Raw genomic sequence first — 20325 nt, forward strand, 5'->3', positions numbered from 1 at the left:
AAAAGACAGGAGGGTAGGAAGGGAGGGGTGAAAGAAACAATAGGAGTGATGACCAATGGAATGAAAACATAAGGAAAGAGAAATAAAGAGAGAAAAAACAGACCAGGAAGAAAAGAAAGAAGAAAGATAAAGAAGATCACAGACTAGAAAGGCTTTGCTCATCAAAGATCAGGGTACTTAGTCAAAGTCACAGAGGAAGCATGGAGGAATGAGCAAAATGAGACAGCTCGATGTTGGAGAACCACTCAGCAATGCAGTGCACGGCTCAATCAAGCATGCTGACATTAGCAATGAATGACGAGAAGAGTGGTGTGTGGATACCCACAATGCATTGCCTTCATCATAGCCCCCTGCAATACAGAAAAGCCAGTGGTGAACCAGACAGGAATGGAATGATAAGTTGGAGAGAAGACAGGGAATTTGCATCTGATGTACTCAGAATACATGATGGGTAAAAGCAGGTGCCAAAGGAATAAGTGTCAGTTCTGATCAAGTGTCCATAAATGCTAATCCTAGGTGCTTACTTGCTATGCACAAGTTATCACCCCCTTTAACACATCAGTCAGAACCACAGGACCGCCGCTTTCCAGATTTTATTTGGACCTTTCATATCTTAGCAGTGAAACTGACATGGCTATCTATTTGGTGCTAGTATATCAACCGCGAGCTGGCCTAGTAGTTAGCGTGTCTGCCTCTTGATCGAGAGATAGCAAGTTCTACTCGCGGTCGGGTCATTCCAAAGACCATCATAAAAATGGTGCCTACTGCCAACTGGCAAGGCACGCTGCAATACAGATGCGAGTGGTAAGTCAAACTTTCACGGTTATCAGAGGACTAGCCACCCACTGTAACCCTAGCTGTATAGGCGAGAGGCCAAGGGCTACGGAAATGGAGATCGGCGCCGCCCTACGTGCCTCAAGGACCTGGTTAATACTGGACGGGAGACTTCCTGGAAAGACCAGGTTCTGGCATGGGAAGGACTTTTGAATTATGATGAGTATATCATGTGGTGCAACAGTGATGCCGGGGTTCCTGGGACCCCCACCTAAATATCTTCTCTGTGGTGGTCCAATGGACCATGGATGGCCATTGTAGAGGGGCTGCTAGGAATACATAAATAAAACCAAATAAAAGCTTGACACTCCTTAAAACCCTGATCAAGATGTGTGTGTATATAACAGGGTGAGTTGGAACCCCTAGACGCTGTTTTCACACCTGCGATGATGCTCTCTCAAGCAGACACGTCTATGTCAGATACTACCTTCACACACTAGTTCACACACACTCACCTGGGGAATGAGTGTTACGACCCAACACACACACACACACACACACACACTCTTGGGCTGCCTGATGTCTGCTGAAACAACAAGTCCCACTCGAGTTGAAGAAACAGTCAGAAAACAGAAGTGTCCACTCAGACTCAAATGGTATGTTTGCTGGTCCATGCTGGTAAAATATACACATTCACTGATGATGTCTCTCGTGACACTGTGTTATAGTGCAGAGTTAGTTGAGGTTTGAGATGCTGCAATATCACAATGAACAGACTGCCTTGTCAACAAACACCTCCAACCTGCTCAGCGCAACCAAAAACTGATGTGCAAGCTTATGAAGCGTCAACTGATGTCATTAGAAGTGCTCTATATACCGTGTAGTTGGAAAATTATTCCACTTTGTCACTGACAGAGCTGCCTTCCACTCTTCTAGGTCTTTCTTCAGTCAACAGTAAATACAAACCTTGATAACATTGTTACGTTACAGGCATTTATCAGACACTCTTATCCAGAGCAACGTACAACATACGCAGAGCAGCCTGGGGAGTAGGTGGGGTTAGGTGCCTTACTCAAGGACACTTCAGCCATTCCTGCTGGTCCAGGGAATCAAACCAGTGACCTTTTGGTCCCAAACCTGCTTCTCTAACCATTAGGCCATGGTTTCCCTAAACATCAGGGGGTCCAAGCTAAAAACTGTCTGTTGGACCATCCAATTGCTGCCTCATTATAAAACCACCAGGTTGTTTTTAAAAAGCAATCAGCACTATGTTATTTTTTTATTTTGAACCAGGTAAATTATGTAGCCAGGTAATTTATTCCAATTGCGCCAAATTAGACACATGCTGTTAAAGGAATCCTCCAGTGGATTTACTCTTATGTTAAGTAAAAGTATTCGTAGATTTCAACAGTCAAACACTCATTTTTGGAGACCAAATAGTGTTCTAGAGAAATCAATTTTATTAAAATACCAGATGGGCCTCCTGCAGAAGTGACGTATGCAATGGCATGGCTTAGTGGAAGCTTGGAGCAACTCGGCTGTTTATATCCTCTGCCTACATCGTGGTTTTGCTAGTAGAGTTTGAACGAATCATCTAATGAGACGCTTTCATCTCCCAACAAAGAGCACTGGATAATCTTGTCTTCGAAGACAACTGTCTCTGTCTGGATTTCAACACTGACTGGTTCATCTGTTTGCACAGTAAGTTTAAGTTTATTAGCATTTATATAGCGCACATAATTATACAATATATATACACACTATGGCACTTAACAAAATGTAAAAAGTAACATAGAATAAAACTAGATATAATTTTAAATAATAAAATAATGATAAAGGGGCGGCACGGTGGAGTAGTGGTTAGCGCTGTCGCCTCACAGCAAGAAGTTCTGGGTTCGAGCCCCGTGGCTGGCGAGGGCCTTTCTGTGTGGAGTTTGCATGTTCTCCCCGTGTCTACATGGGTTTCCTCCGGGTGCTCCGGTTTCCCCCACAGTCCAAAGACATGCAGGTTAGGTTAACTGGTGACTCTAAATTGACCGTAGGTGTGAATGTGAGTGTGAATGGTTGTCTGTGTCAATTGGCCCTTTTCCACTACCCTTTTTCAGCTCACTTCAGCTCGCTTCAGCCCGACACGGCTCGCGTTTCGACTACCAAAAAACAGCACGACTCGGCTCGCTTCAGCCCTGCTTAGCCCCTAAAACTCGCACGGTTTTGGAGTGGGGCTGAAGCGAGCCAAACTGTGCCGAGTGAGGCTGGGGGCGTGAGCAGACACTCCCCTGTGCACTGATTGGTGAGGAGGAGTGTCCTCACATGCCCACACACGCCCCGCGAGCACGCTGGGATCTGTAAACACCGTAAACCCGGAAGAAGAAGAGTTACGAATTACGAGAATTATGAAGCCTTATGCGCCTCGCCTCATCTATACGCTCTTGCCAGTATCTGTTGGCGTTGTCGGTGACAACAAGCCACAGCACCAAGACCAGCAACACTAACGACACCATGTCCTCCATGTTTATTGTTTACTATCCGGGTCGTGAGACTACCGCTTAAAAGATCACTGATGTCACTGTTTGCACTGCTTAACGACATCACGTGACGTCCACCCACTTTCGCTAACTCCACCCAATGTGTCCACCCACTTCCAGCCAGCACGGTTCAGCGCGGTTGTAGTCGAAATGCAACTCCAACAGCCCAATTCAGCTCAACTCAGCACGGCACGGCTCAGCCCGACTCAGCCGCGTTGGTAGTGGAAAAGCGGCATATGTGTCAGCCCTGTGATGACCTGGCGACTTGTCCAGGGTGTACCCCGCCTTTCGCCCGTAGTCAGCTGGGATAGGCTCCAGCTTACCTGCGACCCTGTAGAACAGGATAAAGCAGCTAGAGATAATGAGATGAGATGAAAATAATGATAAATTTAAAGTAAAATTAAAATGTAGACTTGTCTGTGAAGATTCTCAATCATCCAGGTCATAGTAAACTGTGGGTGGTAGAAATGGGCAACTGGACTTGCTTGATGATTCTTGAAAACGTTTCACCTCTCGTCCAAAAGGCTTCCTCAGTTCTGTCTGACTAATAGGGAGTATCAGATATTTATCCTCTCCTGGCTCAGAATCAGAATTCTGATGACCAGCACATCTAAGGTGTCATTGAGGCATCATGTTGATGTGGGTCGCTGGAGGCTGGGTGTGAACGGCGAGTCATTAGGGTGATCAAAGGATTGCCCGTTAGGGTGATCAATGGCAATCTGACTCTCTCTGTCCTCCTGTGAGTCCCCGAAAACAGCTGGGTCCTGGAGTCAGATTGCCATTGATCACCCTAACGGGCAATCCTTTGATCACCCTAATGACTCGCCGTTCACACCCAGCCTCCAGCGACCCACATCAACATGATGCCTCAATGACACCTTAGATGTGCTGGTCATCAGAATTCTGATTCTGAGCCAGGAGAGGATAAATATCTGATACTCCCTATTAGTCAGACAGAACTGAGGAAGCCTTTTGGACGAGAGGTGAAACGTTTTCAAGAATCATCAAGCAAGTCCAGTTGCCCATTTCTACCACCCACAGTTTAAAATGTAGACTAGAAATAAATTTAACAAATTAAGAATAATAAAAATAAATAGGGGCGGCACGGTGGTGTAGTGGTTAGCGTTGTCGCCTCACAGCAAGAAGGTCCTGGGTTCGAGGGCCTTTCTGTGTGGAGTTTGCATGTTCTCCCCGTGTCCGCGTGGGTTTCCTCCGGGTGCTCCGGTTTCCCCCACAGTCCAAAGACATGCAGGTTAGGTTAACTGGTGACTCTAAATTGACCGTAGGTGTGAATGTGAGTGTGAATGGTTGTCTGTGTCTATGCGTCAGCCCTGTGATGACCTGGCGACTTGTCCAGGGTGTACCCCGCCTTTCGCCCGTAGTCAGCTGGGATAGGCTCCAGCTTGCCTGCGACCCTGTAGAAGGATAAAGCGGCTAGAGATAATGAGATGAGAAATGAAAAATAAATAGAAATTAAGGGGTAATTTAACAACTTAAGATCTTAAAAAATCCACTGGCCACGTTTGTATGAACATGACCGGGACTGTTTATGATTTGAATTTTAACTCAACATATTATGGAAAGCCCTGGAGAAAAGATGAGTTTTCAATTTGCTGCGAAACTCCTCACAAGAGTCAACTGATTTTAAGGATACTGGGAGGTTATTCCATAGTCTAGGACCACAAACACTAAAGGACCTGTCAGCAAAGGTCTTCCGTATAGTTTTAGGAATGGTAAGAAGAAGACCTTGACCTGATACTCGAGTTGATCTCGTAAATTCCCTAACACTAAGTAAGTCACTAAGGTACTTCGGGGCAAGATTATGGAGGCACTTGAAAACTAAGAGAGTGATCTTGAACTCAATCCTGAAGGCAATTGGCAACCAGTGTAGGTCATATAGTGCACGAGCGGCACTGTCAGACCGTTTCCTTCTGAGGACAAGTTTGGCAGCACGGTTCTGGATAAGCTGAAGTTTTCATAAAAGACCAGTTGAAATTCCAGACAGCAGGGAGTTACAGTAGTCTAGTATTGGAGAACTAAAGTAGTAGCAAGTTGTTTAGCATTTTCCAAAGACAGATACTGCCTTATTGAAGATAATCTATGGAGATTGAGAGATGCTATTTTACATTTGGCTAGGACCACAGGGGTCGCAGGCAAGCTGGAGCCTATCCCAGCTGACTACGGGTGAAAGGCGGGGTACACCCTGGACAAGTCGCCAGGTCATCACAGGGCTGACACATAGACACAGACAACCATTCACACTCACATTCACACCTACGGTCAATTTAGAGTCACCAGTTAACCTAACCTGCATGTCTTTGGACTGTGGGGGAAACCGGAGCACCCGGAGGAAACCCACGTGGACACGGGGAGAACATGCAAACTCTGCACAGAAAGGCCCTCGCCGGCCACGGGGCTCGAACCCGGACCTTCTTGCTGTGAGGTGACAGCGCTAACCACTACACCACCGTGCTGCCCTGGCTAGGACTAGTTCTTTAAATTTTAGTTGCTCATCGAGGACTACACCCAAGTATTTGATGCATTTAGAACGAAACACTAATGCTTGGTTTATTCGTATGCTCTCCAAACTGCACTTTTGTAATTGGGCGAAGCTGCCGAAGTAGATGAATTCAGTTTTGACATCATTCATCTTAAGCTTGTTATGGTTCATCCATTCCTTTATGTCCGCAAGGATGAGTTGTGTTTTTTGTAAATTTTCTGTTTCCTTATCAGATGTTGGCGAAAAGGAAGTATATATGCAGTGATCATCAGCGTAGCCCATGATCTGGGTATTTCTAGGAATGACAGACGCTAATGTGTACAGAACTGGTCCCGTAACACTACCCTGAGGGACAGAGCACGAAAGATCTCGAGGGTTGGAGTAGGTGTTGTTAATTTTCACCCTCATCTGGCGCCCGTTAAGATATGACCCGAACCATTTAAGTGCTTGACCCGAGACACCAAAATTTTTTTGAAGGACATCCAATAGGATATCATGATCCACAGTGTCAAATGCTGCGGACAGGTCAAGACTGATAAGTGTCGTGACCTGCTGCTGTTCCATAGCCCACAGAAAGTCATTGGTAACCTTGACGAGGGCCGTTTCCGTACTAAAATGTTTTCAGTAAGCACTTTGATAGTCGGGTATGAGTTTGTCGTCATTGGCATATGGTACAAATTGACCTAGAGCACACTTTTCAGCTCTCTTTGAAACAAAGGATAGGTTGCTGACTGGTCTGTAACTGCTTTTAACTAATGCCATGCCCAACTTCTTGAGAAGAGGTTTCACAATAGCAACTTTCCATTCCTCATAGAAAATTCCACACACAAAGGAACTGTTAATGATTTTTGTTATGACGGGTGTAAAAATGTGATGATATTGTTTAAGAATAGCAGTTGGAATAGGATCTGATGAGCAAGTGCTAGGTTCTGAAGACTTAATAAGGTTGGCGACAGTTACTTCATGAACCTGTGTAAATGCAGAGAAGTTGTACTCGGTGGGATGCTCCGGCTGATAGTTGGGATGCTCAGCTAAATCACTACGAATTTTATCAATGTTGTTAATGAAAAAAATAGCAAAATCCTCCGCGAGGCCTAGATCTGAGGTTGACTCTGGCAGAGGATTTTCACATTGAAGGTCGAGTATTTGTGAGATCTCTCTGTAGAGTTTAGCAGAGTCTCTTCCGAAGCTGCTGATTTTCTCATTAATATAAGATGCCCTTTTTCTAGTACTAGACTTTCTAAAAGCAACTTTACGGTCAATCCCTCTTTCCGGTCAATTCATGTTCCGAGCACATAAATGAAAATGAAACTTCCATGAAATAAAACTTCGGAAATTTCAAATGAGTGAGTTTCATGCAAAACGTTCTGAGTAATTCTCTTATCTGGAGTATAGTCGACCATATCTGAGGCTCAATCAAATGCTCTGTCTCTTGATTCGTCGGTGATTGTTCTTTAACGTCGGTGTTTTCTTTGTTACCCGTATTTTCTTCCAATATACGCTGAAGAGCCAAAAATGCATCGGAATACTGATTGCAACTCACCAGGTAAGACACCGATAATATACCAGGGAAGGATTCAGACCGATGTGCATGTAGAAACATATGTGCAGCACTTGGCATCAGTCATGGGGCATTTGTTTACTTTATCGCTAGCTAGCTAAATGGGCTATAGCCACGCTCAACCAACAGACCGGGCCGAGCCGCGGTCGTAGTGGGCCGTGGCTGCCCTCTTCGGAAAGAGCTCAGCATGGTCTATGTCCCAGTGTAAATCCATAGCAATGTGGTAAAATTAGTGAAAATATTTCTGCAAATGCGCATCTGTTAGATTCTTGGGCTGGATCCGTCCCTGTATACTACAAAGAACTGTGGTAGAACAAAGTTGAAATTAATGTCCTGGTATTGTCTCTGTTGCCACTCAACACTGCATTGACAGACTTTTGGAGCTGAATGATGGGCAAATATTGTTGGCATGGCATCATCTTTTCTGTCTTTTTATTCTGGAAGCCTCCAGTAATCTTGCTTTTAATTCTGTCGATTCATTGAAACAGGATGATTCAAAATGTTCGGAGCATAAGTAGGGCACTGCTGGCAGATTGTTTTGAGGTCTTCCGATGACATGAATCCATTTCTTGCGAATAGTTGGGCGATTCTGGCGAGGTAAACGGTGAAAAAGATATCTTCTCGTCCTTCTTTTTAGCATCATTTTGGCATTTATATGCTGCGTAATGAGGCACGTTTTACTTATTTAAAACCTTTAAATTCGGTAAAACTACAACCCCGATTCCAAAAAAGTTGGGACAAAGTACAAATTGTAAATAAAAACGGAATGCAATGATGTGGAAGTTTCAAAATTCCATATTTTATTCAGAATAGAACATAGATGACATATCAAATGTTTAAACTGAGAAAATGTATCATTTAAAGAGAAAAATTAGGTGATTTTAAATTTCATGACAACACATCTCAAAAAAGTTGGGACAAGGTCATGTTTCCCACTGTGAGACATCCCCTTTTCTCTTTACAACAGTCTGTAAACGTCTGGGGACTGAGGAGACAAGTTGCTCAAGTTTAGGGATAGGAATGTTAACCCATTCTTGTCTAATGTAGGATTCTAGTTGCTCAACTGTCTTAGGTCTTTTTTGCCGTATCTTCCGTTTTATGATGCACCAAATGTTTTCTATGGGTGAAAGATCTGGACTGCAGGCTGGCCAGTTCAGTACCCGGACCCTTCTTCTACACAGCCATGATGCTGTAATTGATGCAGTATGTGGTTTGTCATTGTCATGTTGGAAAATGCAAGGTCTTCCCTGAAAGAGACGTCGTCTGGATGGGAGCATATGTTGCTCTAGAACCTGGATATACCTTTCAGCATTGATGGTGTCTTTCCAGACGTGTAAGCTGCCCATGCCACACGCACTAATGCAACCCCATACCATCAGAGATGCAGGCTTCTGAACTGAGCGCTGATAACAACTTGGGTCGTCCTTCTCCTCTTTAGTCCGAATGACACGGTGTCCCTGATTTCCATAAAGAACTTCAAATTTTGATTCGTCTGACCACAGAACAGTTTTCCACTTTGCCACAGTCCATTTTAAATGAGCCGTGGCTCAGAGAAGACGTCTGCACTTCTGGATCACGTTTAGATACGGCTTCTTCTTTGAACTACAGAGCTTTAGCTGGCAACGGCGGATGGCACGGTGAATTGTGTTCACAGATAATGTTCTCTGGAAATATTCCTGAGCCCATTTTGTGATTTCCAATACAGAAGCATGCCTGTATGTGATGCAGTGCCGTCTAAGGGCCCGAAGATCACGGGCACCCAATATGGTTTTCCGGCCTTGACCCTTACGCACAGAGATTCTTCCAGATTCTCTGAATCTTTTGATGATATTATGCACTGTAGATGATGATATGTTCAAACTCTTTGCAATTTTACACTGTCGAACTCCTTTCTGATATTGCTCCACTATTTGTCGGCGCAGAATTAGGGGGATTGGTGATCCTCTTCCCATCTTTACTTCTGAGAGCCGCTGCCACTCCAAGATGCTCTTTTTATACCCAGTCATGTTAATGACCTATTGCCAATTGACCTAATGAGTTGCAATTTGGTCCTCCAGCTGTTCCTTTTTTGTACCTTTAACTTTTCCAGCCTCTTATTGCCCCGTCCCAACTTTTTTGAGATGTGTTGCTGTCATGAAATTTCAAATGAGCCAATATTTGGCATGAAATTTCAAAATGTCTCACTTTCGACATCTGATATGTTGTCTATGTTCTATTGTGAATACAATATCAGTTTTTGAGATTTGTAAATTATTGCATTCCGTTTTTATTTACAATTTGTACTTTGTCCCAACTTTTTTGGAATCGGGGTTGTACTTGTAAAACTAACAAAACCACAATGTAAGCAGAGGATATAAACAGCCGAGTTGCTCCAAGCTTCCACTAAGCCACATCATCGCATACACCACTTCTGCGGGAGGCTTATCTGGTATTTTAATAAAAATGAATTTCTCTAGAACACTATTTGGTCTCCGAAAATGAATGTTTGACCGTTGAAATCAATGAATACTTTTACTTAACATAAGTTTAAGAGTAAATCTGCTGGAGGATCCCTTTAAAAGCACAGACCAGCAAATACGCGACAGAATCAAGGCATGCTTTTATTTTTATTTTCTTTTACTCAAACCTCATGGACATGTCAATACCATTCCTGGCAGATTTCCAGGTCTCATTATAGCTTCTACTCCTGAGGGAAAGAGTGTGGAAATGTTCAACAAGCTTTCAGTCCCACTGGTATAGAACAGAAGCACAGAGCGACCAAAATATATACCATTAATACGTGACACGTTGGAGTTGTCTCAAGGTCGCTGGGATCCCCTGGCTCAAGCCACTGTAGACCAAGGAGGATCCACTAAGTAGATCTGCGAAGTGTATTATGCAATATGTGGGTCATTCTAAATGTAATTTTGACTTGGAGGTATTCAAGGGTTCAGGCTGGAGACTCCCAAACTGATGCGACTGTCAGGAAGCATGTTCACATTTACCGGCTGTAAAGCCCATCACTTAACTGAACAGTGTACCTTGAATAACCTGTCTAGACCAAGATTACAATGCTGTTTTATTTTAATTTATTGATCTTGGAAGCAAGTGTCTCAATCATGTTTGGTCCAGTAATGTACCCTTGTGAGACCCCATAAGAGTTTGGGCATAATTTGACTTCTGGACTTCCTTACATTGATAAACGGATTCTGAAGACCATCAGCCATTTTGGATGACTATTACCAGCAATTTTACAGACTCTTTGGATTCACTGATATTTCAAGTATAAAATAGAAAATATACATTGATCAGCCATAACATTAAAAACAGTGACCAATGAAGGGAATTACATTGATTACCTTGTTACAGTGGCACCTGTCAAGAGGTAGGATATATGAGGCATCAAGAGAACAGTCAGTTCTTGAAGTTGATGTGTTGGAAGTAGGAAAAATGGGCATGCATAAGGGGTGACTTTGACAAGGGGTAAATTGTGATGGCTAGATGACTGGGTCTGAGCATCTCCAAAGTAGCACATCTTGTGGGGTGTTTCCCGGTATGCAGTGATTAGTGCTTCCCAACAGTGGCGCAAAGAAGGACAACCGGTGAACTGGCAACAGGGTCATGGGTGTCGAAGGCTCACTGATTCACATGGACCACAAAGGCTAGCCCATATGGTCCAATCCCACAGAAGAGCTACTGTAGCACAAACTGATGAAAAAGTTAACGCTGGCTAAAACAAAGGTGTCAGCATGAACTTTTTCAGCAGTTTGTGCTACAGTAGGTCGTCTTTGGGATTGGACCATATGGGCTAGCCGTCATGTCCCATGCGAATCAATGAGCCTTCGACACCCATGACCCTGTTGCTGGTTCACCGGTTGTCCTTCAGATCCTTGGACCAGTTTTGATAGGTACTAACCACCGCATACCGGGAACACCCCACAAGATGTGCCATTTTGGAGATGCTCAGACCCAGTCATCCAGCCATCACAATTTGGCCGTTGTCCTTACGCTTGCCCATTTTTCCTGCTTCCAACACATCAACTTGTAGAGAACTGACTGTTCTCTTGCTGCATAATATATCCCTCCCCTTGACAGGTGCCATTGTAATGAGATAATCAATGTTATTCACTTCTTCACCTGTCAGTGCTTTTAATTTTATGACTGATTGGTGCATGGATAATGTGACAAAAAAACAAAAAAAATTGAAATGTATGACTAGATGGAACTTTAAAGTTTACAGAGGCCAAGTACGCTAAGCAAGGATTAGCCTGAGATTCTCATTAGTGGAAAACTACGACCGAGTAATTTTAAAAATAAGTGATCTTGAAGTGATTGAATTAAAAAAAAAAAAAAAGTCTTGGATTGAAACAAGGCTCTTCTTATCAGGCAATGTTGTATGCTTCATGTACTTTGTGCTTTGAAACCAATTAAGTACTTCAGGTTAAAGAGCCCATTAGTCACAAATGGAGTCTCGGCAGCCATTAGCCTTTTCTTTCTCCCACCTTCCTCCTTTCTTTTGTGCTCATGATGTAAATCCAGTATATCTCTCAGTCTTCCTCTACATCGCTACGTCATAAAGCCTTTGTATTTGGAAATGCTGTCTCAACTAAAATACTCTGATAAACACACACACACACGCCCGTACATCTATATATCTCGTGGACCTTGTTTCCTTGTTTCCTCTTCTCAAAATAAAGGGAGCTGAGGGAACAAAATGCACACAATGATATGAACAGCCTCTAAATGCAGCCATTTAGAGAAACCAGAGTCGCAGTAATAGCTTCATTATTGTTCATCAGTGGAGAAAGAAGAGAGCACTGGGTGCCTGAGAAGGATGAAAAGATGACAGTTTTTCCTAATGCAGTGATGACAAAAGGGCCTACCAAGTAAAAATCCACTATGGCCCTCAAAGGTGTCACATCAATTGCTCAATCATGTCATGCCAGATAAGACCACGTCAGAAACGCAGCTAGTTTCTCAAGCATAATAAGCGCTAATTTTACCGTAGCATCACACATTTGCCTATCATGCTAAAGCATTTTTTGGATTATTCAGTGCTACCCAAGCACTCAACAAAGTGTCAAATACGTAAAGTTGTGATATGCAGTCAGTGTTATACATTCACTACAATTTCCCATGAGTGTAAAGTGGTAAAGCATAAGGAAAGGCTAACAGCTTGTCGCTGGCCTCGATTCTGCATTTCTGCTCCATTTCAGATAATCAAAGATTAGAAGCCAGCTGCTCTCCTTGCTGCTCATTTTCAAATAATCGCCTGGCTTGTGCCTCTCTCTCTCTCTCTTTCCAGATGCGTCTCGGTGAAGGAACAGGGGAAAACGCTGCACTGAGTGACACTTGGAGATACCGTACAGTGGCACATTTCATACCGAGCTCTGGTGCACTGTGGTGAGATTTTGCAGTATTGTTCACTTCTAAATGAATCCCAGGACAGACTTTTACAACATAGCTAGCACAGGGTAGCGCTTAGGAGTTTTAGTTGTTGAAATGTTTTCTCAGAGCATGATGGATTCCGCCATGACGTAGTGGTGCTTGAAAGCTTGCGAACCCTTTAGAATGTTCTATATTTCTGCATAAATATGACCTAAAACATCATCAGATTTTCACACAAGTCCTAAAAGTAGATAAAGAGAACCCAGTTAACAAATGAGACAAAAATATTATACTTGGTCATTTATTTATTGAGGAAAATGATCCAATATTACATATCTGTGAGTGGTAAAAGTATGTGAGCCTTTGCTTTCAGTATCTGGTGTGACCCCCTTGTGCAGCAATAACTGCAGCTAAACGTTTGCGGTAACTGTTGATCAGTCCTGCACACCGGCTTGGAGGAATTTTAGCCCGTTCCTCCGTACAGAACAGCTTCAACTCTGGGATGTTGGTGGGTTTCCTCACATGAACTGCTCGCTTCAGGTCCTTCCACAACATTTCCATTGGATTAAGGTCAGGACTTTGACTTGGCCATTCCAAAACATTAACTTTATTCTTCTTTAACCATTCTTTGGTAGAACGACTTGTGTGCTTAGGGTCGTTGTCTTGCTGCATGACCCAGCTTCTCTTGAGGTTCAGTTCATGGACAGATGTCCTGACATTTTCCTTTAGAATTCGCTGGTATAATTCAGACTTCATTGTTCCATCAACGATGGCAAGCCGTCTATGATGGCAAGTATAATATTTTTGTCTCATTTGTTTAACTGGGTTCTCTTTACTTTTAGGACTTGTGTGAAAATCTGATGTTGTTTTAGGTCATATTTATGCAGAAATATAGAACATTCTAAAGGGTTCACAAACTTTCAAGCACCACTGTAGGTGACCATATCACTGGTTATGAGAACATATTCTGAGTCGGTGTAGATAACTGACAAGTCTGCACCATACATTTATTACATTTACATGCTGCTTTTAAAGATTGAAATAAATGATTTTTTAATACGACTTTTTAAAATAAATCACCCGTGTATTTATACTAAAGCAATGATCCGCCTCAGGATCAGTGAATACCGGTGAATAATAACCTCGACTTCATCTTGGTTATTATTTAACAGTTATTCCACGAAATCAAGTGGTACAGGAGCCAATGGCCGATGAGGCACGTAGCACCGGGTTGGCTGTAATCCATGTACGACGAGATTGAGTGGAATAACTGTTTTATTCTATCCACATTCACTGGAGTTTGAGAAACAGCATTTTCATTTTTTGCAAATTCGATAAATAAACTTTATACAAAACATCCGACAAAATAATTTCCAGTTAGAATGTAAACAAACCGGCGAAATGACAGGAGCAATTTGTGAAAAATGCTATAATAATAATTATTGAAAAAAAAAAGATGTGTTCTTACCATCAAATACTTTCATTCCATTTTTTTTTTGTATTTTTTTGGGTTTTATTTTCAAGGAGAGTTTTTATTTCATCCTCGATTGGTTCAGCAACACGCTCCGCCATTTTGTTTTTCTTCTTCTTACGGGTTTTATGGCAGTTGGCAAACCAAGTTAAAGGTGCATTACCACCACCAACTGGGCTGGAGTATGGAACAGGAGATATTCTCATCTCATCTCATTATCTCTAGCCACTTTATCCTGTTCTACAGGGTCGCAGGCAAGCTGGAGCCTATCCCAGCTGACTACAGGCGAAAGGCAGGGTACACCCTGGACAAGTCACCAGGTCATCACAGGGCTGACACATAGACACAGACAACCATTCACACTCACACCTACGCTCAATTTAGAGTCACCAGTTAACCTAACCTGCATGTCTTTGGACTGTGGGGGAAACCGGAGCACCCGGAGGAAACCCACACGGACAACATGCAAACTCCGCACAGAAAGGCCCTCGCCGGCCCCGGGGCTCGAACCCGGACCTTCTTGCTGTGAGGCGGCAGCACTAACCACTACACCACCGTGCCGCCACAGGAGATATTGGGGGGGTGGGGAACCTATATTCTTTTAGCTATTTCTGTTTCTTTTAAATACTTGATAAAGTGATATATCTGACTTGATGCGCACCGCCATTTTGTTTTTTCTACTCACGGTATATGAGCTGACAGCCTAGTAGTAGAGTAGCCAATCAGAGCGCGCGATTGCGCATATCCAGTGAATGTGGGTAGAATAATCACCGATATTCACCTCACCCTCGGCGAATAATTGTTAAATAGTGCATTGACTAATGAGTACAAAATTGAATAATTTTGAATAATTGTGATATTGAAGGAACATCTGTGAAACAGGTTAAAATCGGCGTTGCTTATTTTGTTTTAAGGATATACAAACTGAATTGAATACGGAAGACCTTAGCTATATTTGGTGTTTGAAATCTGTATCTGTGTAGATGAATCTACAAATAATCTAAAAATCAGAATTTCTCAGAATACTCAAACTTTATTAAAACACTCGATACTAAAACAGTAAATATAAATATACGCAATCAATTTGTTGGACAGCAGTCTAAAATTAAAAATCATCCTTCATAACCAGTCCATGCCATTCTCGTTAGCCATTTGGCATTGCAAATCTCCACATTTGTCAAATCCACATTGATTCCAGGTTTAACAGATCTGGAGCCTGGGATCCAGAGAACTGCTGATCGAGTGAGGTAGAAGGACACTTTAGTTCACAGCCAACGTACTAGAACACTCATTTCAAGGTCTTTCTTCTCACTTAGTTTTGAAGAATGCTCTATTAGAAAACGCTCTGTTTCTCTCCCACTTCCTCCAAACGGTGTAGAAACCAAAGGACTGAATGAGCCATGTTCAATTCCAATGACACGTTGGTGATAATGGTGTTTCTTCTCGTTTTCATTGGAAGTAAAGGCAGATTGTAGCTTCTGGTTTAGGTGGCTCTTTGCGAAAGGATTGAAGATCCTTACATCAAAGAACGCACGTTGCTCCCTTTCCCAGAAACCACAAGCACTTGTGTCCAAACGGACTTCCATCAGAACTTCTCTGTCTTTGTTTTTCAGTCCTTTTCTGCCCGCTTGGACCGGCTAGTGGCCTAGTGGTAGCGTGTCCGCCTCTCGATCCGGAGATCGTGAGTTCTATTCACGGTCGGGTCATACCAAAGACCATCATAAAAATGGTGCCTACTACCATCTGGCAAGGCACGCTGCAATACAGATGTGAGTGCAGAGTTAAACTCTTGTGGTTACTAGAGGACTAGCCCCCCACTGTAACCCTAGCTATGTAATAGGCGAGAGGCAGAGGGCTGCGGAAACGGAGATTGGTGCTGCCCGATGCGCCACATGGCGCGGGAAGGACTTTAACTTAACTTTTTTCTGCCCGCTTGATTATCACTAGATATCAAATACACGCTGACCTCGATGACCTCCCCACCGGCACGCCTATCCAGAGAGCAGCAGGGAGGACGTATCACGTTTTAACCCCTGGCCATTAAAGGCAATGCCAAAAGCCAACTATTAATCTTGAAGGGGCAGATATGGATGGAGACAAGAACATGATTACATTTTCCATCTTCTGAATGGCGTTGCTTAATCCGTCCCTTGGGATGCCTCTGAGGGTTAATGGGATAATATAAACTTTGACTTCATTTTGTATAAAGAGGGTAGGAGGGAGGGTTCCCCCCAGGAATAAAATTAATTGCAATTCAGCAAGAAAGTTGTGCGACAAATGAGGAATGGGCAGAATGTGGAATCTGTACACTGGTAGAGAAAACTCCACCCTGAAACACATTATATGGGTTTATAATGAAATGTTTTTGATGTGTTTAGAGACTCGGTTTGGCTATGTGGCAGTGTTGAGTGCTTTGGAAGCTGTTCTGTTGAGGAAGTGAAAGAGCTGGAGAGAGGAAAGAAATAAAGCGTCGCTGCATTGCTCTCTTTCAGTGGAGATGAATGAAGTGAGGGCTAAAGGCCTGGTCCCACAATACTGATAACTATAACTACAATGATAACTATAAATAACTCAGTCCGGTTTGTGTATAACGATACCTATCAAAGTTCAAGTTCAAAGTTCAACGTATTTATTGTCATATGCCCAGTTAGGACATGTCCACTTGGTCAATGAAATTCTTAGTTTGCTGTCCACTATGAATGCCAATTACAAATAAATGAATAAATAAGCGGAAGAAGAAAAAGGCAATATAGTGCAAAAATAAAAGCAAAGAAAGCAAAAAGCAACAAAAACAAAACACCCAGTATAGAAAAAAATTAAAGGTAAATGTAGTGCAAAATAGGTAGTCTCATCTCATCTCATCTCATCATCTCTAGCCGCTTTATCCTGTTCTACAGGGTCGCAGGCAAGCTGGAGCCTATCCCAGCTGACTACGGGCGAAAGGCGGGGTACACCCTGGACAAGTCGCCAGGTCATCACAGGGCTGACACATAGACACAGACAACCATTCACACTCACATTCACACCTATGGTCAATTTAGAGTCACCAGTTAACCTAACCTGCATGTCTTTGGACTGTGGGGGAAACCGGAGCACCCGGAGGAAACCCACGCGGACACGGGGAGAACATGCAAACTCCGCACAGAAAGGCCCTTACCGGCCACGGGGCTCAAACCCAGACCTTCTTGCTGTGAGGCAACAGCGCTAACCACTACACCACCGTGCCGCCCGCAAAATAGGTAGCGTAATGCAAAAATAAGGCAATGATCCGACGTAGCAGCAGAAGGGCAGTAATGTGCAAATATGTGCAAACAATTTAACCAGACGTAAACAGTCAAGGACAGTTTACAGGGAGGTAGTCCATGGTTATAGACTCCTGTCAGCTGTTCAGGAGTGTGATGGCGGTGGGAAAGAAAGAGTTCTTTAGTCTGACAGTTTTACATTTCACACTTCTGTACCTCCGGCCTGAGGGTAGAAGTGTGAACAGTCCGTGCTGGGCGTGGGTGGGGTCCTTGAGGATGGAGGCAGCTCTCCTGTGGACTCTGCGGTGGGAGATTCTCTGCAGAGAGGGCAGTGGAGTTTTGGTGATCCTCTCCGCAGTCTTCACCACCCTTTGCAGGCGTTTGCGGTCCATTGCTGTAGTGCTGCCGTACCACACAGTGATGCAGTTGGTCAGGATGCTCTCAATCACGCAGCTGTAGAAGGGACATTCCACCAAATGGGTGCCATTTGCTTGTTGTACCACTCCCAAATTAAACTTAATTTGTTATATCTTTTCAACACTGATTATAATAACACACATATTTAACTATTCAAAATGTGTATTGGTCAACCTCAGGCTACGTTACAAGGTTTGGAAGTCAAAGATGGCTACATTTTTTTCAGTCCTGTTACCAAAACTCTGAAAGTAACAGGACTGAGTTTTTAGCCTAGGATTAGCTAATACATGGAATTAAGCCTCATGGCGTCATCGCTAATAGCATGACCACACTTAGCACATTCTAGTGATTTACCAAAAATCTGTATTTTTAAAATAAACAAATATCATCTAAGAAATAATTTAAGTAACAGGACAGTATGTTGACATTGACCTTATCAGTCAAAGTTAAAAAATCATCAGCTATGCAGAAAAGTAAATGAGAGAACTAACTTTTGGTCTTCCCATGGCCTTCAGAAGACACAACTGATGTAACTTCCTGTTGAGCATGTGATTTATGGAATGTTCCAAATTTGTCAGATGGGGTAATATGTTTGGGTAACAGGACTGTGTGAAAACCCAGGGACACGACTAAAATGTGTATTTTAACTAAGAGATTGTGGATTTCTTATAAAAAAATATATATTTAAACCATGGATAGGATATGGAGTTACACAACAGTGCAAAAGAAATACTGTTTCTGAAGGATTTTAATCATAATATTTCATAGTTAAGTATAAAGTTAGAGTGCGGGGACAGGTAACACATGCTATTTTTCAGTGTTTTAGGTAGTTTTTATTAATCCTTACAATCATATATCTTAAATTTGAAATCAGATCAATGTGCAGGACATTCTGCGTAATAAGGAAATGTATTTTAAAGTAAATTTTTATGTGCATTTATACATATAATTTTCTAGGGACGGAAATGGTACCGATTCGGTGGAATGGCTCAGAAGTTGCTGAGGATCTTGGGTGACATACCAAACTTCCTCAGACTCTTCAGAAAGTACAGCTGCTGTTGAGCCTTCCTAACCAGCTGTGTGGTGTTGTATCCATGTGAGGTCCTCACTGATGTGAACACCCAGGTATTTGAAGCTGCTCACCCTCTCCACCTCAAGCTCCCGGATGAACAGTGGCTAATGAGGTCTCCTCTCCTTCCTCATGTCCACCATCATCTCCTTTGTCTTGTCCGTGTTGAGGGTGAGGTTGTTGTCCTCACACCATGACACCAGACTGGCCACCTGCCTCCTGTAGGCCGTTTCGTCATCGCCAGTGATGCGTCCTATCACTACGGTGTCGTCCGCAAACTTCAGGATGATGTTGTCCTTGTGGGAGGCGACACAGTCATGGGTGAACAGAGTGTAGAGGATGGGGCTGAGGACACATCCCTGTGGGGTACCCCTGGGATACCTATAGCCCAGGTCTGGGTTTATCTGTGTCGTTGAGATTGCTTCTGGAGCCATTTTTCCAAACCTGGATCTGATCCGATAAAACATCTGACCAATCAGGTCATTGTTTCCATGCGACGTTGTCTGAGCATGTGCTATTTTTCCTGAACATCTTTGTATATCCTTCTTGCATCATGAAGTCACAGAATACAGATTCACGGCAAATAAAAATATAATACAAAGTACGGATCTTTCATTCACGGATATGTGATTATTTTCCGTGAAATACCAACAGCAAATTATAAAGTAAACATATAAATGCAGGTATTTTAATTATTAACTTCGGCAGTGGGGCGGCACGGTGGTGTAGTGGTTAGCGCTGTCGCCTCACAGCAAGAAGGTCCGAGTTTGAGCCCCGTGGCCGGCGAGGGCCTGAGTTTGCATGTTCTCCCCGTGTCCGCATGGGTTTCCTCCGGGTGCTCCGGTTTCCCCCACAGTCCAAAGACATGCAGGTTAGGTTAACTGGTGACTCTAAATTGAGCGTAGGTGTGAATGTGAGTGTGAATGGTTGTCTGTGTCTATGTGTCAGCCCTGTGATGACCTGGCGACTTGTCCAGGGTGTACCCCGCCTTTCGCCCGTAGTCAGCTGGGATAGGCTCCAGCTTGCCTGCGACCCTGTAGAAGGATAAAGCGGCTAGAGATAATGAGATGAGATGAGAACTTCGGCAGTCCAAACATTTAATTGTTTTAGACTACTTCTTAATTTTTTATCCGTGATGCATCATCTGTATGAAATCAGTAACCAATCTGAAACGTCCGTGACCAATCGGTAAATTATCAGCATCCGTGATGCATCCGTATTAAAATCCGTAACCACTCTGTGTTTTGTATCCTTTTTTATTATATTTCCATACTCCATGACCTACATTACCGTTCAAAAGTTTGGGGTCACTTTGAAATGTCCTTATTTTTGAAAGAAAAGCACTGTTCTTTTCAATGAAGATCACTTTAAACTAATCAGAAATCCACTCTATACATTG

The 20325-nt window shown here is 43.1% G+C and overlaps 1 protein-coding gene across 1 annotated transcript in view; it reads right to left on the reverse strand.

Annotated features, from left to right (window-relative positions):
• Positions 1-20325, reverse strand: part of dcc (DCC netrin 1 receptor) — a 638603-nt gene that overhangs the window by 207835 nt on the left and 410443 nt on the right. The gene's annotated exons all lie outside the window — the stretch shown is intronic.

The sequence above is a fragment of the Neoarius graeffei genome, chromosome 28, assembly GCF_027579695.1.
Source record: "Neoarius graeffei isolate fNeoGra1 chromosome 28, fNeoGra1.pri, whole genome shotgun sequence".
Lineage (NCBI taxonomy): Eukaryota > Metazoa > Chordata > Actinopteri > Siluriformes > Ariidae > Neoarius > Neoarius graeffei.